Source organism: Macaca fascicularis, chromosome 1, assembly GCF_037993035.2.
Source record: "Macaca fascicularis isolate 582-1 chromosome 1, T2T-MFA8v1.1".
Taxonomy (NCBI): domain Eukaryota; kingdom Metazoa; phylum Chordata; class Mammalia; order Primates; family Cercopithecidae; genus Macaca; species Macaca fascicularis.
In genome coordinates, this window is record NC_088375.1 from 196,802,881 (window position 1) to 196,830,000 (window position 27,120).

At 49.0% G+C, this 27,120-nt stretch overlaps 1 long non-coding RNA gene across 2 annotated transcripts in view; it reads right to left on the minus strand.

The window, feature by feature from the left end:
- The window catches only part of LOC123569198 (uncharacterized), a 73,806-nt gene that overhangs the window by 9,440 nt on the left and 37,246 nt on the right, over positions 1-27,120 (minus strand). The window contains exons 1-3 of one of the 2 annotated variants that reach the window (XR_012422334.1): positions 20,385-20,556; positions 7,475-7,554; positions 6,307-6,419 (exon numbers count right to left, since the gene is read on the minus strand). This is a non-coding gene — a long non-coding RNA (uncharacterized lncRNA). Of the gene's footprint in view, positions 1-6,306; positions 6,420-7,474; positions 7,555-20,384; positions 20,557-27,120 lie in introns of those variants that run through there. The other variant, XR_006692809.3, reaches the window with a different exon arrangement.

The window sequence follows — 27,120 nt, forward strand, 5'->3', positions numbered from 1 at the left end:
AATATCATGTCATACTTAGAAGAACCTTCCCCATCTTAAGATGATCAAAATATGCACTCATATTTACGCCACATGGTCTTCATTGCTTGAGCTTATTAGATCAAGTCAGAGAGTTCTTACCCCAATAAGGAGTGTTGCTATGGCTAGCCCATTATCCCAACACCATTTATAAAATAGCCCATATTTTCCCAACTCAATTAAAATGCTGTTTGATCATATAAAAATACCTTAAGGTTGGGTGCAATAGCTCATGCCTATAATCCCAGCACATTGGGAGGCCAAGGTGGCAGATCACTTGAGCCCAGGAGTTCAAGACCAACCTGGGCAACATGGTAAAACCCCATCTCTACAAAAAAATCCAAAAAATTAGCTGGGTGTGGTAGCGTGTGCCTGTAGTCCCAGCTAATCAGGAGGCTGAGGTGGGAGGATCACTTGAGCCTGAAAAGTCGAGGCTGCAGTGAGCCAAGATCACACTACTGACTCCAGCCTAGGCAACAAAGTGATACTCTGTTCCAAAAACAAACAAAAATTCCCTTAAATATCTGGGCCCATTTCTAGACTCTATTTTGTCCTAGCGATCTGTCTGTCTATTCCTACATAAGAATTTTAATTATATTATGCCTTTATAAAACATTTTAATATCTGATAGAGTAAATATTCATCATTTTCCTTTTTTGGAATTTTCCTTATTCTCATTTGGTATTCTTCCAGATTAGCTTCATAATTTTTTTGTCAAAACAAATTCTAATCCTGTTGGGATCTTGACTGGATTATCTTAATTTCATACATTTGTTTTGGAGAATTGACATCCTTAAAGTATTAAATCTTTCTACTCAAGAGCTAGGTATATACCATATTTATTAAAACTCAGAAGAGTTTTCTTCATGTAATTCACATTTTTTGGTAAAGTTTATTTCCGGGTATTTTGTGTTTGTGTTTTACAGTATGGATGGAGCTTTTATTTTACCTTCTAGATAGTCATTTTATAAATAGAAAAGCTGTTAGTTTGTGTAAATTTTTTTGTTACTGGCCATTTTACTAAACTCTATTTTTTCTGATTGTTTTGCAGAATATTGTCTTGAGTTTTCCAGATAAATAATCATCTTATCTGCAAACTATGATTATTTGCCCCTGTCTCCCAACATTTATACTTTCTGTTTCATCTTCTTATCTAATTGCAATGCCTAGCCCTTTTGGAAAAGTGTTTTTTAAATGTTGATAACAATGGTTATCCTTATCTGGTTTCTGACTTTAATGACAAAACATCTAGAACTTCACCAACCTAATATCTCTTGTTTCATGCTCTCCATCTCCGTAGCCACTATCTTATCTAGCCCATCCTAATTTGTCAACTGTGTTACCATAAATGTGGTGAATAAGGATACAGGGTTTGAAGTCAGATGACCCGTGTTCAAGTCCTGCCTCCACCATTTGCTGATTATATGATCTAGTCAAGTTACCCAAGATTTTGGAAACTCAGCTTTAAAAAAAAAAAAAAGGGGGGGGGGGTGGGGGAGGCCCTTTTAAGGATTAAGTGAGATAATACATGAACTATGTGTAGCATCCATAAATGATAATTTTTAAAGTCTCAGCCCCCAATTTCTCTTTCTAATCCTACACACACACACACACATATATATATCCCACTCTTACGTTGATCTTCCCAAAATATCACTGTGTTCACATCACTTATCCTTTCCTTTCTTCTGCTCACAAATCTGAAGCTACACCCCATTGCCTACAAAATCAAGCCCAAATTCTTAATCTTGCATTTGAGTCCTTCCATTATTCAACCCCAAACTTCCTTCTAGTCTCATTTCCTATAGGCCTCAGCCACCCTCACCCCACAACGCACCCCGACCCACCCTTTACTCCCGCCTACAGGGTCTCCTCATTGGCTGCCTAACACCAAGTAGGCTCTCAGCTCCCGACTCAGATCCCTCCATCACCTCCTGTATCAGTTTTTATGTTGCAAGTAACACAAAAATGAAATCCAAACTGGCTTAATAAAGCAGATTGATTACTTCATGCAATATTCCAGATGCAACAGACATCAGGCACAGTTTGACTGGGGCTGGGACTCCATTTTTCTGTGATTTTCCAGGTTCTTCCCACCTCCATATGTTGGCTACATTCTCAGGTTAGTGTTCCTAGTCACCAGATGCCTGTCAGAAACTAGGCCCACATGTTTCCTCATTCAGATCCAGATACAAAGAGATTAGATGTGTTTCCCCAGTCAACTCACCAAAACCCTGAGTTTCTGTCTGATGGGGCCAATCTGAATCAATCCCAGTGACCAGGAGAATGTATGTATGATTGGTTTGGAACCAGCCAATGTGCCAAGGTCAGAGAAGGGGGCATTGTCTGAATTGGCCAAACCAATCAGGACCCACCTCAGAGACACACACAGTGATGGAGACAGACGTGGTGTCGACAACCTCACTTGTACTACAACCTCTTCCACTTCTCTTCCCTGAGGCTTCTTTTAAGGCCCAAGTCAAGCCCCAGACCTCTGGCAATATGCCCCTCCGTTTGGCTCCTAGAGCTCTTACTCTGCTTGACACACGGTAACCACTGCCATATATAATTTATTTATGTAGTCATTTGTCTCATCTTTCCAATTAGTTATCACAGAACTGATTGAAGCCTACAAAGCACTTTCCACAAGCTAGCCCTTTTGACCTTCACCACAGTCCTGTGAGACTCAGAGGGGTTAAGTGACTTGCCCTATGTCACACAGCCAGAAACAACATTGTCCCAGAGGCCTCTGCAGCAATTTCATACACACACACACACACACACACACACCACAATCCCTCCTCTAACCTGCAACATTGGTCTGACCTGAAGATGCAGAAACCCCCCCTGGAACCACCTCCTTTTTCCACTTCACCTCAATTTCTAGAGCTCTTAGTCTTCCTCCAAAAAGTACAGGGAAAGTTTTCTTGCCAGACAGCAGTTTCTAAGATTTGTGTGACAAGGCCAGGTAAAATTCAAATGACTCTGGGTGATTTAATCTGCTTGGGGCTGGGGTGGTAAATCAGGGCAGCCCAGGCCGCCGCAGCCGCCCCAGAAACGCACGAGCCGAGCTGATGATAGGAGTCGATCTGCAGATCTGCAGGTGGGGGCCCTGGAAGCATGAACTGTGGCCAGGGGAGTTCCCCTCCACCGCACTCGGAATACATTTGGAAGGTCCTATGGCCCACAGCCTCTCTCGACCTACATGTTCCACCAGGAACCATCCTTCCCAAGGCTGCAGCCCCAGTTCCTCCCTCTCCCACCCCCAACCCCATCGTCAGAGCTGTTTCCCAAGTCCACACTGGACTTTTCAGGGGAAGGAAGCCAGCATGGGTCAAGCTCTCACTGAAACTGCTGCCTCAATGCCAGGCCCTCGTGTACCCATTACCTCATTTTATCTTTACAACAACTTAATGAGGGAGGCATGCCCATCCCCAGTTTACAGGTGACTTAATTGAGGTTCAGAGTGATTAAATTTCTTGCCCAGGGTCATTATGCAGCTAGTAGGAGGCAAAGCCAAGTTTCAAATTTAGTCTCATGAGACTCCAAAATCCCCATCCTTTTGACTCTACCCCACTATGGCGGCCAAGAGGAGTAAGAAAATGGCAGCTTCACTTGGGACCATGTTGTTTGAGAAAAGAGAGGAGCAGGCCCTTGTGGAAGGGAAGTTGTTATTGTGAGCAGATGAAGCAACAGTTTTCCCACAGAGAGGAAACATCAAAGGAAAAGGTAGTCACACTTATTTATGTGTGTATATCTGGGTACCATGTGCCAGGTGCTCTATGTCCATCATCCAAACCATAACTCTATATGCAATAAATATTTACTGTTAGCTGGTAAATATTAACCAACCAGCTTTCTGAAAGAAAAAAGGAGTCCTGATTTGTAGCATTTGCCAATTTCTATGGTGTAAATACACCCACGATGGTCAATTTCAAACTACCAATGGGATGTCAATGCATGCAGAATTGGGAAAAGATGCCCTCGTTTGGTTCTGTTAGCCAGTAGGAAACCCCTCCAGCACTCTACTGTCTGTAAAAGAGGTGTTGTTAGGCCGGGTGTGGTGGCTCATGCCTGTAATCCCAGCACTTTGGGAGGCTGAGGTGGGCAGATCACTTGAGGCCAGGAGTTTGACACCAGCCTGGCCAACATGATGAAATCCTGTCTCTATTAAAAATACAAAAAAAAAAAAAGCTGGGTGTGGTGGCACATGCCTGTAATCCCAGCTACTCTAGAGGCTGAGGCAGGAGAATCACTTGAACCCAGAGGTGGAGGTGGCAGTGAGCCAAGATGGCACCACTACACTCCAGCCTGGGGACAAAGCAAAACTCCATCTCAAAAAAACAAAAACAAAAGGTGTCAGTAAACCCACCTAACAAATGAGATCATACAAAAGGTACTTGGGCTGAAATCCAGGCCTTTATAATTTTCTAAAGTCCACATTCCCTCCATAGCTCCATGTTCCCAGAAACAAAGATGATGCACGGAACCACAATCACTGATCTCTAATCTCTGAAGGAGAGTAGACGCCAGTGAAGTCCTGAAGGGCAGAAGAAGGCCAATGGGTAAAAGCTCAGCAGCTCAATATTCAATGTACAGAAGAGCTTTCTGAATGCCCCTCTAGGCTGACAGCTACAGAAAAGCAGTATCCAGGCATGGCTGGCACATAGTAAGTGCTCAGTAAATAATTAATGAATGAATGAGACATTATACACTGTTCCATTGATACCTCAGACTCACCAAATCTAAAACTCAGCTCATCTTTGTTCCCAAAAAATCCCTCTCTCCTCCTCTGTGTCCTGTCTCAGTGAATATCACCGAGCCAGAACCTGAGAGTCCTCGTCTCTTCACCTTCCCCACTCCCCATATCCAGTCAATCAACAAGTCCTATCTATTCCACTTCCCAAATACCTTGTGAACAGGTGCTATCCTCAGCATCCCCACTCTGCCACCCTGACGGACCACCACCATCTCCTGCTGAACTGACACACAGCTTCCTGACCTGTCTTGTCAGCATGTATCCTTGGCCTGTATCTGCTCCCAGCCCCTGTCAAATCCAAGATCAACAAAGCTGCCAAAGTGATCTTTCAAAATTGTACCTCTGAGCATGTCACTCCCACAGCTTCAATGAGTCCCCATTACCCAAAGGATGGAATCAAATCCCCTTGGTCCTCCCAAGGTCTGATCCCATCTCCCTCTCCTAACTGATGACTTGCCTCCTCCCACACCCCACATTGGTCTTTTGTGGGTTGTTTTTGTTTTTGTTTTTGAGACAGGGTCTCACTCTGTCACCCAGGCTGGAGTGCAGTGGTGCCATCTTGGCTCACTGCAACCTCTGCCTCCCAGGTTCAAGTGATTCTTCTGCCTCAGCCTCCCAAGTAGCTGGGATTATAGGTGTGCGCCACTACACCCGGCTAAATTTTGTATTTTTACAGAATACGTGTTGGCCAGGCTGATCTCGAACTCCTGACCTCAGGTGATCCACCCACCTCAGCCTCCCAAAGTGCTGGGATTACAGAAGTGAGCCACTGCACCCGGTCACATTGGTCTTTAATCTTCAACATCAGCCTGCTTAATGTTCACTGCACGGTGCCTCCACCCATGCCTTTGTTCATGCTATGCCTCCTGCCTGGAATGCCCTCTTTTCCCTCTTCCATCTTTTGCTTTCCTTTGCCTGATAACTCCCACTCATCCTTTAGGATGTAAAGGAAGATAGTTTAAGTGGATGATTCCTGGAGATCCTTTTAGTCCTAACATTTCATGATTCTAATGCCCAGTCTTGATATTCAAGGCCCTCTGGATACTGTGGTCACCTTCTTTCTCCTTAGGACCCTGCAAAGGTCTTTAGGGATCCTGTAGTCCAATTCTACCATTTTACAGACAGAAAATTGGATGCCCAGAGAGGGAAGAGGACTAGCCCAAGTTCACACAGCAAGTCAATGGTAGAGCCATGGCAAGAAGTGGGCACCTGCTTCCCAGCTCAGGGCTCTTTTTTGCACTACATCTTCCAACCTGATCCCCCTCTGCCAACATGGATATTCTCACCACAACCATCACTACTTCACTCAAACTTACCTGCTCTCACCAGAGCCATACTCACACCTTGCCTGCCTTTGCCGAAGATGTTGCCAGGCTGTTCCCTCAACTCCACTCAACTTTCAGGGTCCTCTATCTCCAAGAAGCCTACCTTCATTATCAGGCCAAAACCCTCCACACCCACTCTTACACACCCTTCCCCAAACCACCCATGTTTGTCGGAGCCCAGCAACTAGGGCTTGTTTCACTCACATGCGGTCAGTGTCTCGTTCAGTTTCACCAGGCAGGATGTCCACTCAAGGCTGGCTGGTGTCTCTTCATCTTCTTTCTTCTCCTCCCTTTACATCTCCCAGCTCGATACACAACTGCTCAGGGTAGCAAAGTATAGCCAAAAACAGCACTGTGTCAGAGGTCAGACAGATGGAGGTTCAAATCCCAGCTCTGTATGCCCTGCAGGGTTGACCTTCAGTCATCTGAGCCTCAACCTTCCTTATCTGTAAAATAGGTCCTACCACCCAGGGTTGCTATGAGGACTGAATGAGCTCACCCATATTACAGGCGTAGCATATGGTGGGCCCTTAATAAATGAGAGCGCCCTTCTCCACTGCCTTTCTCACTGAAGCCCAGGACACTTGGAGAAATTGACTCCTCTGGGCTGGAAGAGGGGCAGCCTCATGAATACTTTCTCTCACTCTCATCCTCAACAGGCTATGAGCAGCCTGCATGCAGAAACGTGGGGTGTTTCCAACCCCCTTCCCCACCCCCAACAATCTGCTTTAACCTTCCCATCACAAACGCCTTGTTTATTTCAATAACACCCGTTTTACTTTTCCGTTCACGCAAGAAAAAAAAAATTACAAAAACAGATTTAAGAGGAAAAAAAGTATTTAATGAGTAAAACTGTCTGTAGCTCTGTTTCTTTCTCAGGAAAAAGTGGCTGTGATTCTGGCATAAGAGAGGGAAGCTCAACAGCTTCACTTCATTGCAGCTGCCAGGAGAAGCACATTTCAGAGTGGAACAGAATCTCCAAATTAAACAGCGCGTCTTCCAGCCAGGAGCTTCCTGTGCCGAATTCAGCTTGGCAGGTGACATCCCAGCTCAAGCAGAGATCCAGCCCCAATGTGAGCAGCTGCAAGGCTCCCTCCTCTTGCCCCGCCTCCAGCATAGGAGAACCAGCCTGGCCAGGCCCTGGCAAGCCACTGACCACCGGGCAAAGGGCGCTCAAGAAGGGAAGGAGACAGCTGCAAAAGGAGTGGATACACCTGGCCAGTGGGAACTAGGGAACCAGGAGCTCTCCCTGTTCCAGAACATTCAGAGACCAGCACTTTCTGCTCCCTGGACTGAGGGTAATTGGGCATAAATAACAAATCCAAGACAGACTTCAAACAAAAACCCAGAGAATCTGCAGTGTCTTTCCCACCTTCAAAGGTGTCATTTTGGAGGCTGCTCTGGATGGAATCCAAGGGTCAAACTCCGGAAGGACTCTGCCTCCCCTAAGAACTTGAAAAGAAAGGGAAAGAACTGGAAAAACAGAAAATAGCACATGACCTTCAAATATGTACAGTAGAAACTGCCCCAGGGCAGAGTGTGAACTGAGGCTAGAGAGAGGCCCCCCTCCCTTGTCCCAAACAACATATTTCTATCAATGTAGCCTACCGACTCATACTGAACTTACTGGCACTTGAGCTTCTAAATCCTTCTCTTGAGCTGCCCATCCTTCTACAATTTTTCCTGTAGTCAAGATGGGCCTCAGCATTTTTCCCTGTGATATTTCTTCATGCTAAATTCACCTTGCCACGCCAGCCTGTCAAGATCTTTCTAAATCCTGATTCTGCTGAGATTTTCTCTATCCCTTGGAGCTTTCTACCACCTCCAACTTTTATAGGCCTGCACCCTCCATGTCTTCTTATAGGTCCTTGGCATAGACTGATCAAAGCAGGGTGGACAGTCCCATGGCAGTGTCTAGAGGCCTTTTGTAGACTGACCTGGTTACACTTACGTGAACATTTCATGGCTGTTGTTTGGCCCAATGGGAGCCCCCTTTGTGCCCTCTCAGACATCCTTCATGTCCTCAAGAGCCACGAGGGACTCTACCCAGCATCTTAGGAGACAGTATGATATGGCAGAAAGGGTTAGACAGATCCAGATTTGAATCCTAGCTCCAACCACCTTGGGCAAGTCACTTCCCGGAGACTCAGTTTCTCATCAGTAAAATGGAGATTGTCACGTCTTGTTTAATCCACAGCTCATGAGGATTAAATAAAACCATATGCATGAAGTGTCCAGCACACAATTGGTGCTCAATAAATCACAGATTCCTCTCCACCCATGCCGGCTCGTTTTCTTTACCCACGAGTCATTAAGCTGTCAAGAACCTAAGAGCTGTGCCCGGTCTTGGTGAACCCATGTTGGCTCCAGGGATCACTGCCTTCTTTTATATGTCACAGATCTCACCATCCATATTAGACCCTCATACTAATTTGAGATTGGCCAAAACCCTGGATCTTTTTTGTCTGAATTCCTGTCAAGACAGTCCTTCCTTCCTGGACCTGTACAGCTTTTTAAATAACAAGAATAACAGTAGTAATGACAACTTGATCCTTCCAATCTCACCATGAGATTTTTTTTTTTTTAAAGTATCTGCATTGTGCCTAGGAGGAAACTGAGGTTCAGAGAGGTTACATAACCCTCCCAAGGTCACACAGCTGGAGAGTTGAAAGCTGAGTGCAGCTGTCTGACCCTGACCATCACACTCATGTATTAGAGAGTATTTCCTAAATGCTGGCCTAAGGGGGCATGTCGCCTCTGGCCTTGCTGCATGTGTCTTTCAGCCTCTGCCCAAAGTTTCACTTGGTTGAGTGCCTTCTAGGTCCTGACACTGTCGTCCACAGGGTGGCCTCCCCTCACCCCACCTCCCAGCCGCTCTGTGCCCACCACCTTCACATTAAACGAGACTGGACTGAGGCGCAGACCCCACCACTCCCTGAAGACTGAAACAGTGGGCTTTTCATGTTGGCCCCCAAGCCCACATCACACCCTAAACTCTTTGATGCCTGGGCCCCTGATGCCCCCACAGCCTAAGCATAGGGCCAGCTTGGACCCTCTTTTCCAACCCCTCATCAGGGCTTGGCCACCTGCCACCAAACCCTGATGCCTCTGAACTGACCACTGCCTCCGAATCCCTGGTGCCAGGATTACCCCCTGCCCAAGTGGCACCCCAAGACCCCTCTTCCCAGACTGTCCAGGTGCTGAGGCCAGCTGCTGCCCATGTGGCTGTCCTCCAACACTTACTATAGCCTTTGCCCTTCTCCTGATGCCTCCCAGCCCAGAGCTCAGACTGTGCTGCAGGGTGAGGGAGTTCTCTAAGCATGAGGCCCAGATGTGCCCATGGGAAAAGGAAGGGGTGGACCCAGGAGGCTGCCAGGGACGGGGCTCAGGTTTGCAGCCACCAGGTTTGCAGCCCATCAAGGAAAAGATTCCTAGAGATTCCTAGGGAAGCCATTCATGGGTCTGTTGGCAAACCTTTGAGCAATACCCAAGCAGGATACCCCAAACCTGACAGGCTCTATCAGAGACTTGCCCTTGGGCCTCAAAGGACATAGTTACCCACATCATCAAACACAGTCACCCACATCATTAAAAATGCAGTCCTGACTGGGCATGGTGGTTCGCGCCTGTAATCCCAGCACTTTGGAATGCCAAGGTGGGTGGATCACTTGAGCTCATTAGGAGCTCAAGACCAGACTGGGCAATGTGGCAAAACCCCATCTCTACCAAAAAATACAAAAAAAATTAGCCAGGTGTGGTGACTCACACCTATAATTCCAGCTACTAGGGAGACTGGGGTGGGAGAATGACTTGAGCCCAGGGAGGCGGAGGTTGCAGTGAGCAGAGATTGTGCCACTGCACTCCAGCCTGGGTGACAGAGTGAGATCCCATCTCAAAAAAAAAAAAAAAGAAAGAAACATGCAGTCCTTGACCCTTCACTATCACACACCCACCAACACACTTTATAAACACATTCACACAAAATACTTCAAAAGCCCACTCATGCCCTCATGACACACAGAATCCCATCCATCCACTCAGTAAATATCGATTACGCACCTGCCAGTTACCAGGCACTGTTCCAGATACCCGGAAGACATCAGTGGACAAACTGAAGAAAGGTTCCACTCTTTGCTTGGGCTTTCATTCTAACAGGGATACTAACAACTTTAAAAACTTAGGATAGTACATAACAAATAAACAAAGCTAGGCGTGCTGGCTCACGCCTGTAATCCCAGCACTTTGGGAGGCTAAGGCGGGTGGATCAACTGAGGTCAGGAGCTCAAGACCAGCCTGGCCAACATGGTAAACCCCATCTCTACTAAAATAGAAAAATTAGCTGGGCTTGGTGGTGTGCGTCTGTAATCCCAGCTACTCGGGAGGCTGAGGCAGGAGAATTGCTTGAACCCAGGAGGCGGAGGTTGTAGTGAGCTGAGATCGCACCACTGCACTCCAGTCTGAGTGACACAGCGTGACTCCCACTCAAAAAATAAAAATAAAAAGTAAATGACAATTAGTAAATCACTTGGTATACTGGAAGGTAATTTAAAAAAGAAAAATGAGAACAACATAAGAACTGGAGAGCTGTGGGGAGGGGCGGGCAGAATTTTTTTTTTTTTTTTTTTTTGAGATGGAGTCTCACTCTGTCGCGCAGGCTGGAGTGCAGTGGCACGATCTCTGCTCACTGCAACCTCCGCCTCCCGGGTTCACGCCATTCTCCTGCCTCAGCCTCCCGAGTAGCTGGGACTACAGGCACCCGCCACCACGCCTGGCTAATTTTCTTTTTGTATTTTTAGTAGAAACGGGGTATCACCATGTTAGCCAGGATGGTCTCAATCTCCTAACCTCGTGATCTGCCAGGGCGGGCAGAAATTTTAAGTGGAGTGATCAACACTGATTCAGAGAGTGACACTTAAGGGAACTCTTGAAGGAGATGATTAAGTTATTCATTCATTCATTCAATGAATGTCCTTGGACATCTGCTACACCACCATGTGCCAGGGACTGTTCTAATCATGGGAATACAGCCATGAACAAAACAGGTAAAACTCCTGCCTTCATGGGGTTTACATTCTAGCTTTCAGGAGAGAAACCATAAACAAAGAAGTAACTATTAATACACAGTGTGTCCAATGGTGATCAATGTTATGGAGAAGATGAAAGCAGAGAAGTAAGAATGGGGAGCCTCCCGTATCCACCCTCATAAACCCTCCCACTAGGCAAACACACACCTGCAGGTCACCTCCCAAGCTCACTGTCACACACGCTCACCCCGGACTCTACACGGACTCACAATACAAACACAGGTGCATGGCATCCTCGCTGCTCTAAGTACACTCACCTGAACACACAAATACGCCCACATGCAGACAAAAACACATGCACAAACATACCTACAACACATCGACACATGAACATGCACACAAACATACCCAGCATCAACACGCAAATGCTCGCCAAACACACACGCACACCCCAAGCCCAGCTCATTCAAGCCTTGGAGAAACACACCCTCAAGGTCACACAGAGAAACTAGACAGTCAGAACTGGCAGATGCCTGGGGAACCAGCAGAAGCTGGAGCCCGGAGAAAAGCGACAGCTTGCCCGAGGCCCACAGCATGACAGTGGTGCTGTGGACACCAGTCTGGTCCTGAGTCTGGGCATGGCGGTAGCACTGTGGACACCAGTCCCATCCTGAGTCCAGTCCCAAGGCCAGCACGATGCAGCACTGTCCATAGACTATCAACCTCAGCACTCAACAAAGACACTCACACTTGCAAAACACTCACAGATACACACACACGCTTGCACACAAGGACACACACAGAAGCACACACCTTCATGCAACAGCACGAACCTCATTCCTCCCCCATGTAACAAGGCAGGGTGAGGTCTAGAGAGTTTCTTGCAATTTCAGCATCCCTTGTCCACTTCACCATCTTCCACCCACCCCATACATCACAGCCATTCTAGCCACTGATAAATTTTCCTCCTGCCCTTACCTGTGGCCGTGAGCTGTTTGCACATGCAGATGCATCGTGCGTGATTGCGTGCATGTGTGGTGTGGAAATGGGTGGACATGTTTGTAAGTATTTAAGTTTGCAGTGGGTGAACACCCTTATGTGTGTATGCAAGTGTGTGTGCACCTATGTGTATATGCATGTTCTCAGGAAGGAAGAGATTTACAATCTAAATCCTGTTTCTCCAGGGGATGAAATAAAGCAAAGTTCAGCTTTAAATCACACCACCGTGGGCAGGAGAGGTTCCCCTGCCCTACTTGATTATCTGCCGGTGTGCAGCGGGACTGGCTGGCAGGCAGGAGGCGGCGAGCAGCCCATCAGCAGGGAGCCATTTGTTGTCTCCAGGCCCCTGGGACCTGTTGTGGCTGCTCCAGGAGTGGGAGACGAGAGCACAAGAGCACGGCGACAGCAACAAGCACACGCCCATCCCAGGTGCTGGGGGATGGAGGAGGAAGGGCCCTGGCTTCCAGCTCTGGCCTCCTTGTGCTGTAAGGAAAGCAAAGGGAGAAGAGAAAGGACTCCCCAGGCCAGAGAGAAGCCCAGGCACTTCTTGGCCTGGAAGGAGGGAGAGGGTCCAGGCAAGAGGTGGCACGGGCCCCACGGTGGGCCCTGCCCTGCCAACCTCTTCACTGGCCAGAAAGGCATCCACAGGACTCCAGGCAGTCGGAGCCTTAAGCAGCTTGACCTTGCCTCTGACTTCTTTCTCCTGGAACACAGTCTCTTCCTCACACCACCCCCATCTCTCTCTCTCTCTCTCTCTCTCTCTGTGTTTCTGTGGGTTTGCTCTTTGTCTCTCCCTATCTCTCTGTCTCTATGATTCTTTCACCTCTCTGTGTCTGATTGTTTGGCCTTGTCTCTCTCTCTGTCCATTTCACTCTCTTCTTTCCAAGTTCCTCTGTCAGCCTGGACCTCAGCACCTCCCTCTGCCAACCCTGTCACCTGCGGCCTTGCTTCTGACACACCAGATACCTTCCAAGTATTTTATCCCATTGGAGCCTCTTACCACTCCTTTGGGACAGTCTAGGAGGGCTGAGATTAGAAATCCCATTTTACAGATGAGGAAACTGAGTGTCCAAAGCTTACCCAGGGTCACATAGCTGACACAGGATTAAAAATCCAGGCAGTGGCTCACGCCTATAATCCCAGCACTTTGGGAGGCTGAGGTGGGCAGCTCATGTGAGGCCAGGAGTTTGAGACCAGCCTGGCCAACATGGCGAAACCACATCTATACTAAAAATGCAAAAATTAGCCAGGCATGGTGGTGTGCGCCTGTATTCCCAGCTACTCAGGAGGCTGAGGCAGGAGAATCGCTAAAACCCGGGAGGCAGAGGTTGCAGTGACCCGAGATGGTATCACTGCACTCCAGCCTGGGCGACAGAGTGAGACTCCATCTCAAAAATAAATAAATAAATAAATAAATAAATAAATAAATAAAAATAAATAAAAATCCAGGTCTTTCTACTGCACGACCAGCTCCCCATAACTCCATATCACCTAGAAGCATGAGCAGTTCTCCCCAGTACCCCACACCTCGAGAGATTTAAGAACCCAGTGGCATAAATCAGCGCATTCCATGCCAGCCCAACCACTTAAACTGCCATCAGTTAAGGAAAGGTCCCGGAAAACAATAACAGCTGAGATGAGAGGCATGGAGACTCTGTTTCTCTGTGTGTCCCAAAGATGCTCCATGCCAGCCCCCTCACCCCCAACGTCTGAAGTGCATGTACCTCCCACAGTCCCCAGGCCCACCTGGGATGAACAGACTTCTCGCCTCTTGAGTAGGTGCCTCCTGAGGCCTCCATCTTCCCATCTGTACAATGGAGTGATGGGTCTGGCTCACACTGCTGAGTTGGGTTCCTGCTCCAACACTCGCGGCAGCGTCTCCCCCTCTGCAGGCCTCCCCCTAATCCCTAAAAGGCCTTAGATTTTGGCCACCAAGAGCCCTCAGACACCTCTGGAGGACTGCTGTGGTTCTCTGGGCCTGAACTCACTTTGGCCACACAGGCAGCTGGGTGGCAACCGTGAAACTACAGGCCCAGAGGCAGAGTCCCATCTGCAGCAACATCCAGCCACCTCCAGAAGCCTCCACCACTGCCTCCAGCCCCCACCCGAGAGGCGTCAGCACCAACGACCCGCCAGGGCCTGCCCATTTTCCTTTCTTTTCATTGCCGGCTCTGCGCACAGTTATAGAACCAGGTCTCCACAGAGTAATTTACTGGCAGAATCTCTCCCAGAATCCAGCTTGAAACCAAGCTGTAAAAACAGCTTCGAGTGTAAATAATTCATGCAGACAATATGACTTTTTTATGTAAATTCGGTGCATTAACCCTCTATTATAATGATGGACGACAGATAGGGGCGACGTTGCCTTGGTAAGAGCTAATGGATGGCCGCCATAAATTCACTGCACATTTTATTGTGTTGCTGGAAATTGTGCCTTCAGGCAATGCTGTTTACTTTTATGTAAAACTCTAGGTTCCCTAAATATTACAAATATTTTACATCCAGCTCCTCAGCATTTGGGCTCTGCCCACAAATCAAGCTTTCTCCATGTGAGTTGTAATTAAAGGTTTGTTGTTTTTTTTTTCCTGGGACAATTATCTTCAACTATAAAGAGAAATATTTTTCCCCTTTAGATGTTCCGTCATTGACTTATTAACAAATCCTTTGAAGAAGGAGGCTGGAAGTGACTTGTGGTAGAACTTGGCAGGAGGTGGGTCCACAGGAGAAGGGGCTCTGTGGGTGCAAGAGCTTGGTGGCTGGCTTTCATGTCTGGCCGCCACTCCGTTTTATTTACACATATGATATTCTGGGCCTTCCTCCCCCCTCTTCCTTTCTATAATTCATGACCACTTTAGCAGGGTAATTCCTCTCACCACCTTTGCAAGAGATTGGTCCCTTGCAAACCCCCTCCTGGCCCAGCCTCCTCTGGGGATGCAGACGGCTGGGGCCTCAGGCCTGCGAGGGAAGGAAGTAGGGTCCTCACAGCTGGCTCCCATACACAAGCCGATTCATCCTTCCTTTGCCCCATGCCCATTCACATGGCCCAGGCCTCCTTGGACGGAAACTCAGAATTTCCTGCATTGATTCTCTTTCCATCCAAAATGTTGGAAAAGTGCTCTTTCAGCTCACCCCTACGCAGACAGAGGTCGTGAGGATGCCACTGGGTCTTGCCAGAGGTCTGGGGAAAGGATGGCTGAGAATCTCAGCAGCTTATTAATGAAGGGAGGCAACAGCTGGAGCAGCAGCCCTCTTTAAAAATAATCCTCACACTTGTTTATTATTGTCATTAATATTCATGGCCATGCTATTAATATTCATATAGATGCATTAATATCATCCAGGAGCACCTGGGATCTCCAAGCACTCCTAATGGCAATGGGACTCTGCCTCCAGGGCCCCCACCTCTCCGCCTGCCCCTCTCCACGGGGGACGATCGCCCTACACAGGTTCCAAACCATTCTCCCATCTCCTCTCCACCTTCTCTGATTGGCGCTTGCCTTTGGAAGCCCAGAGCCGCGTGGGACTTGGAGTCATTTCTAAGTCCCAGGGGCTTTGCTGTGAGGATGGGACTGCAGGCCAGGGATCCTGGACATTTCCTGCCTCCCCAAGGGGCACAGGAAGGTTCCTGACAAAGGTGGCTTAAGAAAGAAAGATGGTTCATTTCCCCCTCAAGGGCTCAATTTCCTGTGGAGTCGAAAGAAAGACACATTGGTTAAAAACAAAGATGAAATATCATTTTTCACCGATTAGATTGGCAAAGATCATTATAATAATAATGGCAACAGCAGTGGTCAGCTTACTGCCTATGTGAGAGTGCTGTGCTTAACCCTCCACGCTCGCTCTCTTACTGAACCTTCACAACAGCCTCGTGGCGTACCCTTTACGGGATGGAACATTTGTAAAACCTCGGTGGGAAGTCATTTACAATATGTGACAAAATGCAAAGTCTGCTTACCCTCTGACCCAGCAATTTCATTTTTAGGAATTTCCTGTGTGATAATAATTAAAAATACTGTTCCCTCTGAGTGAAACCCTCTTGCTGTTTCCCTCCCATGCTCACCAGTGCTTTCCTCTTCATCCTGACTCTGCCTTTTACCCACTCATCTTTCAAGCTGAATGTCACCTCCTCAGAGAAGCCCTCCCTGACTCCCAAGCCCAGGTTACCTTCTCTTGTTTCATTCTCTCATAGCCTGTACGTTTCCTTTGTACTATGTGTACTTTTCCTTCATACTACAGATCAACTGCTAATTGGATAATTATCTGTATAACTGCTTAATACATATGCTCATTGCAAAAAACTACTGTCTTCCCTGATGGCAGGAGCCAGACACCCTGTCTCCCCACTATATCATAAACTCCAACAGAGCTGACCATGTCTGTTTTATTCATGATTTCTAAGCCTGGCATTGGGCTGGTACATTTCATACATACCTGGCATTGGGCTGGTACATAGAACACACTCAAAAAACATCTGTAGCATGAATGAATCAACGAAACACACAAAGATATATGCACCCAGATGTTCATTGCAGGGATGTTCATAAGACCAAGACAATTGGAAAAACATATATCTCCATCAGCTGGGGACTAAGTAAGTAAACTAAAGTATATCCAGATACTGGTATATCCATACACATAATACAGGCATTAAAACCGTGAGGTGGATCTATATGAATTGACATGAAGGATGTCCATGACATATTGCTGAGTGGGGAGGAAAAAAACAGGTGACAGAACAGCATGTGTCGTCTGATTTCACTCGGGGTGGAACTGCATACGTGAAATCTATTTGTGTATATTTATGCAAGGAGAGAAGTCTGGAAGGACGTTCACCAAAATGTTATGTGGTTATCTCTGGCTGGTGAAATCTGAGGTGGTTTTTACATTTTTCTTTGAACTTTTCCATATTGTCTGAATTTTTTGCAATGAGCATATGTATCCTTTTTTACAAAATGATAAAGCTGCTTTCAAAAGAAAAAAAGTATAGGTGCATTGGAAAAGGTTGGGGGTGCTTTGCGAGGGGCTCAAATGTAGGAAACCAGGTAAGCTGGAAAGAAGCTGGGGCCAAGAGGTCTCCCCTCCTAGCTGTGCTGGGCACCCTCCCAGGCTACAAGGAAGGGGCATCTAGGCCACACCCCTCCCCTACCCAGTCCTTCCTCCGGGCGCACCATGCCTGTCCAGAGTGGGGTTTCTAAATAGGGATTTCCGCATTTGATTTTTCTGACATGCTTTACCGCCTCAGAGCTGTTTTGCAAAATTCATAGCGGTTTTCACAAGCTCCAAGCTTCCTGGGACCAATTCCATTTTGAACAATAGCAGAGTGCCTGCTTGCGGGAGGGGTCGGCCCACCCAGAGCAGCCTCCCAGCCTCTGTGAGCTGGGACTAAGGGGCTGAGTGTGGAGGCCACAGCATGAAAATACATGAGCTCATCCTTGTCCTCACCCTCCTCCTCCTCTTCCTGTCAAGGAGAAGGAAAAAGGAAGGCAGCTGCCCCCCACCGCAGCAGGCGTGCCTCCTGTGCCCTGAGGGGACCCTATATCCCAGGAAGCAACACAAAGCCCTTCCCAACGTCCTTCCCTTTTCTAACTGTGTCTCCTCACCCAAGGTCCACCTAAAGCCCTGAGAAGCTAAGTGGCCAACCAAGGTCACAGAGCCAGGGAACAGCAGGGTAAGGTGTAGAAGCCAGGGTTCCCACTGCCTGGTCTATGGATGCTTCAATCTATGTTTTAAAACAGTTTTAAAAAGTGGCTCGTGCCTGTAATCCCAACACTTTGGGAGGCTGAGGCAGGAGAATCACTTGTGGCCAGGAGTTCAAGACCAGTCTGGGCAACATAGCAAGACCTAGTCTCTACCAAAAAAAAAAAAAAAAAATACAAAAATTTGCTGGGTTTGGGGGCGTCGGTGGGGGCAATGTGCACCTGTAGTCCCAGCTACTCCAGAGGACAAGGTCAGAGGATCCCCTGAGCCCAGGAGTTCAAGACTGCTGTGAGCTGATTGCACTACTGCATTCCAGCTTGGGCAACAGAGCAGGACCCCATCACAAATAAATTTAAAAAAAAAAAAAAAAGAAGAAGAAGAAGAAGAAAAAGTTTGGTGCCCTATCCCTTAAGATAAATCCAAGATGTACGGCAGCATGATCATTACCCCAACTAAGCCACAAAAGACTTCACCGACCTCCCTGCTAGGAGGCCAGAGTGCTTTCTAGAAAACACAAAACTAACCAGCCACTCCTCTGTTTAAAAGCCTTCAGTGGCTCCGCGTTCTTTATTGGGGGCATGGGGGACTTAAGCTCCTTGGCTTGGCACTCAAGATCTTTTGTGATATGGCCTCTGTCATATCCCACTGCACCCCTCCACTCCTGCTCCAGCCACATGAAATGATGTCCTATCGCACCTCCACCACCTCCAACCTTTGTGCTGCTCCCTCCCCTCTTCCCCTGACTAATTCCTACTCATCCTTTAGGACCCAGCTTATGCAGCACCTCACTGAGGAAGTCTTTTTTAATACCTCTACCCTTTGGTGAGTGAGAGGCCTCCTTCAGCTCCTACAGATCCTTGTGCTGTTATCCATTCAATCAATTATTTATTTAACAAATATTTATTGAGCACCTGCTATGTGCTGGCCACATCACAGCATCTACCACATTGTAGTGTCTGTTTCTGTGCTTGCTTCTACCCTGGACTGTAATCTCCTTGAGGGCAGGGACACATTACCAGGACCCAGCATTAATCTACTTCACAATTGTGCAACTGTGTAGCAACGGCCCAGATCATCAGCTCCATTTTACAGATTGGAAAACCAGGGACTCCTTGACAATGGACATGGGCAAGAAGAGGAAAGGTTTTCTAAAGCACACAGCTGACATGGCAGCCCCCACACTTGCACAATCCTTCCATGCCTTCCCACTGTCTTCCCTAAAAGGTTAACCTATTTACCCCACCCACAGGCCTCTGCATGACAGGTCTCTGCTCTCTCCCTTCTCCTACAGTGGTCCCACCTCCTGGAGCCTTTGTAATTCTTTCTAAACTCCACCGTCTCTCTGTCTCGTTCATCTTGGTTTCTCAAATGCCTGATAACATGGTATATGTATGAGTGAGTGAAGAATGAATGAACAAATTACATTTCATTGGTATCTGAAACTCAAGATGTCTAAAACTCATCACCCTCCCTCCAAAGAAAACTCTTCCCTTCCCTGATCTGTGTTCAGTCTCCGTGAACATCCTCGTCAACCATCCTATCTCTGCAGCCACAAACTGGATGTCCCCCAACTCCTGCTCCTCCCTCTTCCTCCCCTCACTTTGTTGTCTAATCAATCTCTGCACACTATTTATTTTGCCTCAGGAATACCCTCTGCTTCCATCCCCTTTCCTTTCCCCCTGCTACCGTGGCTCCAATCTCTGTCTCCTGGCATATCCCTCTGAGTCCTTCCTCATTGTGAAAGCAAAGTGATGTTTCTACCCTGACCATGACCCTGTCCTTCTTGAAGGCCTCCCGTGAGTCCCGCTTCCCTCAGGATACGCGCCCTGGGTGGTCCAGTCCAGCTATCCCGACTCCTGACAGTGAGCTCCTGGTCTCCAGCCTCTCTGAACAGGTCAGGTGCTGTTACAGTGCCACATCCGTGCTCCTCAGACTTCACTTCTCATCTGGCTAACTCCTAGTCAAGCTCCAGGATCCCACTCAACAGCCGCTGCCTAAGAGACTCTCCCCAATCCCACCTCACCCCGACTCCTACTCAAGCAACTGAGGTTCCGAGGAGCACCCTAGGCTGGCCTCTGCCATCACCCAGTAACCTGGGTGCTCACTGCCCACTGATGGGCTCATCTCTCCCACTGCCCTGTGAGCCCCTCAGCGGCAGGGTGCCCAGGGTCCAGAGAATATGCATGTCATTGTCTCCAGTGAGTTGTTCTTTCCACTGTACTACAACTTCATTTCACAATCACGCTAGCAAGCATTTCACATGCACACACACACACAAATTGAGATATGCATAGGAATGCGCAGAGACACACACATAGTTATACTGACACACAGATGCACAGACACAAATAGCAGATTCCATAGACATGCCTAATGACCCACACAGAGGCATTCACTTGTGAGCAGCCACTGATATACACATACGAACATGAACGTCCATATTCATGCACATATGTACACGTATGCACAGCCCACATGGATGCACAGAAACACACAGACACACCCAGTCACAAATACATAGACCAGCAGACAAGCACAACAGGCACACAGAAATGTACATACACGGGCGGGGCAGGCGTGGTGGCTCATGCCTGTAATCCCAACACTTTGGGAGGCGAAGGTGGGCAGATCATTTGAGGTCAGAAGTTCGAGACCAGCCTGGCCAATATGGTGAAACCCTGTTTCTACTAAAAATAAAAAAATTAGCCAGGCTTGGTGGCAGGGGCTTGTAATCCCAGCTATTGGGGAGACTGAGGCAGGAGAATTGCTTCAACCTGGAAGAAAAAGAAAAGAAATGTATATACACACACATTCTGAGATGTACACATATAAAACCATAGACTCATATGCACTCATGCCCAGACCAAAACAGGCACACACACAGACACAAGGGTGCCCTCGTAGACAACACTCGTGTCTATACAAGCAGCACGTGTGTCGTGTACAAGGGCATCCTTGTATCTGCTTGTAGAGACACAAGCAGCACATGTGCATCCACACACAAGGACACATATGCATACCACAGACACTCACAAGAAGCAGCATTTACCTTGGCCAACACACACAGACGTGTGCATGTAGACAGGCTCCCCGAGACAGGTTAGTGAATGGTGCAGGTCAAACGGAGCTGTCTGCTAGGGGCGGGGGCCTGTCTGAGGTACCTTGGGGCGCTCACATTTTTGCAGCTCAGGAAGGCAGCTGACATACCAGCCCGGCTGTGATGGTATTTTGCATAAATGCTAATGTATTAATTACCATGTACAGTACACAGAGCTGCCATTTAAAAGAAAAAGTTAAGACTTTTTAATTCAAAAGCCCCATGAGGGGTGGGGGTGGGTGTGGGGGACCTGCCCTGCACGGAGGGTGGAAGCAGGCAGGGCAGCCACACCCATGCCCACTGCACCTGCGCTTGGGTTGCCAAGCCTTCCCCAGGCCAGCCAGTCAGTCCTCTGCTTCTAGATTCTTGGTGCTTTCTGGGGACTCTGGCACAACCTGGAGCTACTGGCCCAGAAGAGGGCTAGGGAGAGTGTGGAAGGCAAGTAAGGCCTAAGCAGACAGAGTGGGGCATCCTCACAGCAGGGCCAGGGCAGGCATTACAGTTAGAGGTCGCCAAGCATCACAGTCCCTGCCACCATTCAATCCATTCTCTGCACAGCAGCCGGAGCCATCCAGACAGTGGATCAGACTACATCACGCCCTGCTTCAAACCTTTCAAGGGCTTCCCATTGCTCTCAGAACACAGTTCACACTCCTTAGAAGTGCCTGCAAAGCCTGGCATGACCGAGTTCTCTCCTGCATCACCTGACCCAGCTTCTCTCCCACCTCTCCATGCCTTTCCTGTCACACTCCTCCTTCCTCACTGGCCACCTGAGCTTGCCTGCTCTTCCCCTAAACTTCTCATCAGCCAGGCCTCAGCTCACCGGTCACCACCTCGGGAGACCTCCCCTGACTGCCCCTGACTGCCCTGTCTGAAGGAGCCCTTCTCCCCCTCGCCCTCTTTTACATCTCCGGGGTTTGGATTTTGGCTTTTGTGTCTTCATAGAAGATTTTGTTGTTTCAACCCTCCTTGTTAATTTTTTTACTATCTGTTGCCCCCACTGTACAATGAGCTTTAGAAAGCCAGAACCTGAATGGCCTTGTTTCATCACCATATCGCAGCCCCTAGGACAGGGCCTGACACTGTGCAGGTGTTCAGTGATACGTTTGTTAAAGGAGTGAGTGAACTTGGAATGAATGAGGGATGCTGTTTCTGGCCAGCTCTGTCTCAGTGCCTAACTCTTGCAGTAGCACTCTCTCCACCGGCCTGGCAGGACCACCCTGGCTGTTCTGCCTCCCATCGGGGGCTCACACCCCAGATCAGGAAACCGAAGCCCATCACGGGATGATGTCCACCATCCTGTGACTTTTTAGAGGCTGGCGTCCAGGCCTCCTGAGCCTCCCACCAGCCCACCTCCCCCACCACGCAGGAAAGGAGCCTCAAATGATGCAATTGAACAGCAAAAACAAAGAGCTCCTCCACCCTCACCTTCAAGGTCCACTTCCATTTCATTGTCGTATGTAGGCCCAGTGAGGCAGGCATCGTTTCCCAAATTTCAGAAGAAATTAAGGTCCAGAGATATACGTGACTCCCCTAATGTCTCACAGCCCATCAGAGTCGTCAGGATTTAAATCTGTGTGTGAGGCCAAGTTCGGGACTTCCTCCGTTTGCCACTGACCTACTCTCCCTGAACCCTGACGGATGCTCCAGGAAGCCGGGGCTCAGCAGACATGGAAATCCTCCCATATGCCCCCCAGGCCACCTCTTCCCCCAGGAGGCAGGAGAGTCAAGGTGGGCTTGCCAGGCAGGTGGAGAGAGCACCTGAGACACAGTTGGTTGGCTCAGTTCTCAAACACAGGGTGGAGTCCTCAACCCCACCTTAAGGCTTCCTCCCACACCCCCTCAGCCACCAGGTGCCACCATTCTAGGCCCTACATCTCTCCCAAACCTGCCCTCTTCTCCCCATGCCCACTGCCCCTGCCCTAATCCAGGCCGCATCTCCATCATCTCTCACCAGTTCTCTTCTGACAGCCTGCAGTCTGGACCCCCATCTGCCCTCCACCCAGAAGCCAGAGTGATCTTCTCGGACCTTGAATCCCATTGCCCTCCCCAGCAGCTTCCCTACTCCCCATCCAAGCTCCTCCTGAGACTGTCCTCACGGTGGTTTGCAAATACAAGTTGATGGGTGCTGACGAGTTGATGGGTGCAGCACAGCAACATGGCACAAGTATACATATGTAACAAACCTGCACGTTATGCACATGTACCCTAGAACTTAAAGTATAATAATAATAATAAATTAATTAAAAAAAAAATAGAAAATTGTAAAAGTTTTAGAGACAAAATAAAATAACTATTGAGGAACAAAAAAAAAGAAAAAAGAAAGAAAGGCCTTACCTCTATTGCTATTTGAATAAAATCTTACTTTTCCATAAAAAAAAAAAAAAAAATACATGTTTCTGTGCCCGGGGGTGGTGGCTCATACCTGTAATCCCAGCACTTCGGGAGGCCGAAGTGGGCGGATCATTTGAGGTCAGGAGTCTGAGACCAGTCTGACCAACATGGTGAAATCCCGACTCTACTAAAAACACAGAAAAATTGGCTGGGTGTGGTAGTGCACGCCTGTAATCCCAGCTACTCGGGAGGCTGAGGCAGAATTGCTTGAACCTAGGAGGCGAAGGTTGCAGTGAGCTGAGATCGCACCACTGCACTACAACTTGGGCAACAAAGCAAGACTCTGTCTCAAAAAAAAAAGAATGCATATCTCCTAATTTCAGATCCTAGCTCTGCCACTTACTAGCTGTGGAAGCTTGAGTAAGTCACCTAACCTCTGTGCCTCAACTGCCTAGTCTGTAAAATGGGAATAATAATAGTATCTCCCTATTACAGGGTTGTTGTAAGGACAAAATTAGTTAAAATATGTAAAGCACCAAGCCAGTGCCTAAAACCTGAAGGACACTACATAAAAAGTCTGTTGTTATTCACAATTGTGTGTGTGTATGTGTGCGATTATCTGAGTTGTGTTTTTCTCCTCCATGAAATTAAAAGCTCCAGGAGGATGGGGATTAGACTGGGATGGCTGCTCAGATGCTTCTTTGCCTGCAGCTTGAGTTTCTTTCTGCCTGCAGCCTTTGTTCTATTTTCCCCAGTTCTGGCTGGGTGCAGGCCCTCGAGGGAGGGAAAGGGCATGCCCTCAGCAGGAAATGCTGTCAGAGGCAGAGTTCCAGTTATGATGAAAATGACAGGCGGCAGCCAGAGAGGACTGCCCCCCGTGGAGGGCTGGGTAGAGGCTATACCCTCCAGAGCACCAAGTTCCCGGGAGCCCCCACAGGGCCAAAGCTCCCTTTGTCCAGAAGGTCAGAAGCAGCTGGCCAGCTGTGGGGGAGTTCCGCCACCCTGCTCCAGCCAACAGTCCAGATGTGCGTGTTTGCACAGCCGAGTCTGGCCTCTGAAGGAGCCTTGTTGAGCATCATGAAAGGGGGCTTGTGATGGGACAGACGGCCTCCACACCCTGGCCTTCCTGCCTCCAAGACAGCAACCAGGAATGCAGCCTCCAGGAAGCCCTTCCTACCAGGCCTGCCAAGTGCCCTTCTCCCTGAGAAGTCAAGGCCACTGGCATGAACAGGTTTAGCGTGCCAATTGCAGACCAGATGCCTGGGATCTGGTCCTTCCTCAGCTTCCTCTTCTGTAAGATGCTGGGAGGCCCCTGCCTCTCCCTCCACTCAGGGAGACCCACGTGCAGTGTGGAAATAGGCAGACCTCGCTACGGGTAAGAGCTCTGGAGTCACAAAGACCAGGAAAGAACTTTCACCTTTGTGAACCTCAGTTTTTCCATCTGTAAATGAAGATGCTAACTGCTGCCTCATGGGGTAGTTCCGGGGATAAAATGACATATGGGGAAGAAAGGACCAGGCATGTGCTGACACATGACAGGACAGGTGCTCAATAGCTCTGTGTGCTTCTTTTTTTTTTTTTTTTTTTGAGACAGATTCTTGTTCTGTCACCCACCCTGGAGTGCAGTGGTGCAATCTCAGCACACTGCAACCTCCATCTCCCAAATAAAAGCGATTCTTGTGCCTCAGCCTCCTGAGTAGCTGGGATTACAGGCATGTGCCACCACACCTGACTAATTTTTGTATTTTTTGTAGAGATGAGGTTTCACCACGTTGGCCAGGCTGGTTTCAAACTCCTGGCCTCAAGTGATCCATGCATCTCAGCCTCCCAAAATGCTGGGATTACAGGCGTGAGCCTCGGTGCCCAGCCCTCCGTGTGCTCTTTCTCCTTCCGTATTCACTAGGTGCCAAAATGGGCAGGGAGTCTGAGAGCACCTGCACAAAGGGCAAGGGGCCCTCCTCCCACCGTCCCAGAATAAGAGCTGCTGCCAGAGGCACTCACACCAGGCATGTGGCACGCAGCTGGGCAGCCTGTATGCCAGGCACACAACTCTATGTCCACATGGGAGAGTCTGTCCCCAACTTCCCCCTATCCAAAGTCCCTGGGCACAGCTTGTTTCCTGACACAGCTGGTCCCTGGGCACGGCAGGCCTCGGGTCCCTGGATAGAATCTATCCTTGGGCCTCATCCAGCCCTCCGCAGGGCCAGTGCCTGGGTTCAGCTGTTTGCCAGGTACAGCTGTCCTTGAACATAGTCGATTGTTGGAAAATGCTAGTCCCGGGACACAGTTGGTCCCTGGAAACAGTGTTTAAGCAAAGTTGGTCCTGTGTACAGTCTGTCTCCTGGCACACAGACACTCTCTGGGCATAATCCATCCTTGGGCACAGGTAGAGTCTGGGTCCAGTTGGTTCTCAGGTATAGTGACAGTGGGCAAAGTCAGTCCTAGGTGCAGATGAGCCCCAGACACAGTGAGTGTCTGAGAACAGGTTCCTGGGCATAGTCATTCCATGGACACAGTTAGTGACTGGATATAGCTGATTCCTGGGCATCGTCGGACCCCCAGGGCACAGTCAGCAGTCAGTCCCTGGGCACAGTTGTTTCCAGGCTCAGCTGGTCCCCAAGGCGGTCAGTCCCTGGGGAAGAGTCCATCCTTGACCTCAGGGCACAGTCCACCAAGACTACCCCCGGTTGATTAACACGCATAGGCCCATCGCCCACTCCCTTGTGGCCCCAGTCCCTCCACAGGACCTGGAGAGCTGGGCCCCACAGAGGGGATGAGAAGCATCCTCTGAAGTGCCGGGAGCCCTGGCATGGCCTGCTTTACGGCAGGTAGAGGGGGCAGGCATTCTGCTCCAGAACTGGAAGGGAGAGAACTAGGCCTGGCCCCCACCCGGTGTCCTCCGGAGCAGTCTGCCTTCCACAGCGGGGGGAGCTCTAAACCACGCTAGAAAGGAGCCTCTCTCTCTGCACTACCCTCTGTCTATGCAGCACGTATCCACAGGCATTTCAAAGGAGCATAGGCTGGCCAGCTACTGATCTCCCTGTGGCGGTGGGTAAGGGCATTAGACAGGTTTCTTCCAACTGGGTGGCCATCCCCAGTCCTCTAACCAACATCCTCATAACCTTAGGCATGGCACGAACGAGAAAGGAGGAGGTAGCCAGTCCCAGGGGATTTTCAGCCTCCAGGAGACAGCTGGTGCTGGATTTCTAATGCTTCCTGCGTCTGATCAGTCCCACAGCTCCCTGCAACCCAGTCCAGCTGGGAATGGAGCAGCAAGCCCCAGGGTGGGAGTCCAGTCTGCACAGCAGGGCAGGGGGCGTTCCTCAGGCCTGTTTGGCACTCATTACCTCCAGCCCTTGTTATCCTCTGCAGGGGGCATGGTTTCTGCAGGATGATAATGTGATGTGGCATCCCATTAGCCAGCACCTGCCCTTTCTGCCCACCTTCCTCTCCCAGCCCCCATGCACATCAATGCTTCGTTACGTTGTCAGTGTAGTAGTACAAGTCACATCTTTGTCGGGGTCTAGAAATGAAGTGAGCAACACCAACCAGTCACCCAACACAGGGGGCACCACCCACACATCAGCCCTGACATCCCAGACAAGCCACACTGCTCAGGGATAGCTCTAGGTCTGCTCACTTGGACTCCCTGTGTTTGCACCTTCAAAAAGAAAACGAAGGAAAATCTACTTCTGGGGCTGGACAGGATGTGGGGAAGGCAAGCAGCCAGGGGATTCCACAGGGACCACTGGAAGGGGAATTTGAGTCGGATGGACTTTGCAGAGTTAGCCAAGCCAGGGCTCACCGGCTGGGGTCCTTCAGCTGTTACACCCCCAAGGGTCCAAGGGCTGGATCCTGTCAGGTTAA